Source organism: Antechinus flavipes, chromosome 2, assembly GCF_016432865.1.
Source record: "Antechinus flavipes isolate AdamAnt ecotype Samford, QLD, Australia chromosome 2, AdamAnt_v2, whole genome shotgun sequence".
Taxonomy (NCBI): domain Eukaryota; kingdom Metazoa; phylum Chordata; class Mammalia; order Dasyuromorphia; family Dasyuridae; genus Antechinus; species Antechinus flavipes.
In genome coordinates this window covers 269,487,335-269,488,053 of record NC_067399.1, presented here as the reverse complement: position 1 = coordinate 269,488,053, position 719 = coordinate 269,487,335, and the positions used below count along the sequence as shown (strand labels likewise).

Genomic DNA, 719 nt, shown 5'->3' with positions numbered 1-719 from the left:
GAAAAATTTTTAACCAAAATTTGAACTCTACATATCAAAGATATGTTAAAGAACTTGCCTTAGATTTTAAAACAAGAAATTCATAGACTGTTTTAATATGGAAATAATAGTTAGGTTACCAAATACATAGACTTACATATCATTAAAAAAAATTTACCTCCTTTAGCAACTTCTTTAAATCAGATATAACATAGGAGAACATTGTTTAGCCAGTTCATTTGAACTAAACCTTGTACAATGGTTCTTGGCCTTTTGTCTAAGATCAAGGTACACTAATCAGTTTAATACCTGATATATTCTCTATCCAAAGATGACATATTAAATGGATTTTTGAATGGGAATTTGGGGGAATAGGCTTGCTTTGAAAATTATTTTGAGGCAGCTGGTGGCTCAGTGAGCAAAATGGTGGACTAGGAACCTGAATTGAAATTCAGCTTCAGACATGTTCTAAATGTATTATTCTGGACAAGTCATTTAAGCTTTGATACTTGACAAAAGGATTGACTGGAAAAGGAAATGAGAAACCACTCCAGTATATTTCCCAAGAAAACCTCATGGATAGCACTGGTATTTTGTATCACATTAGAGTCAAAGACTTCTGAACAAAAACAAAGTTAGATAATAAATGGCAACATGTTGCCACAATGGACAGAGCATTAGACACGGAGTCAGGAAGATCTGAGCTCAAATCCCATCCCAGACATTTAAAGTTTTATATG

General features: G+C 33.0%; 1 non-coding gene across 1 annotated transcript; it reads left to right on the top strand.

The window, feature by feature from the left end:
• Positions 1 to 236: 236 nt before the first annotated feature.
• LOC127552715 (U2 spliceosomal RNA) lies at positions 237 to 423 on the top strand. The gene has a single exon (XR_007951564.1). It is a non-coding gene; the product is annotated as a U2 spliceosomal RNA (small nuclear RNA).
• The last annotated feature ends 296 nt before the right edge of the window (positions 424 to 719 follow it).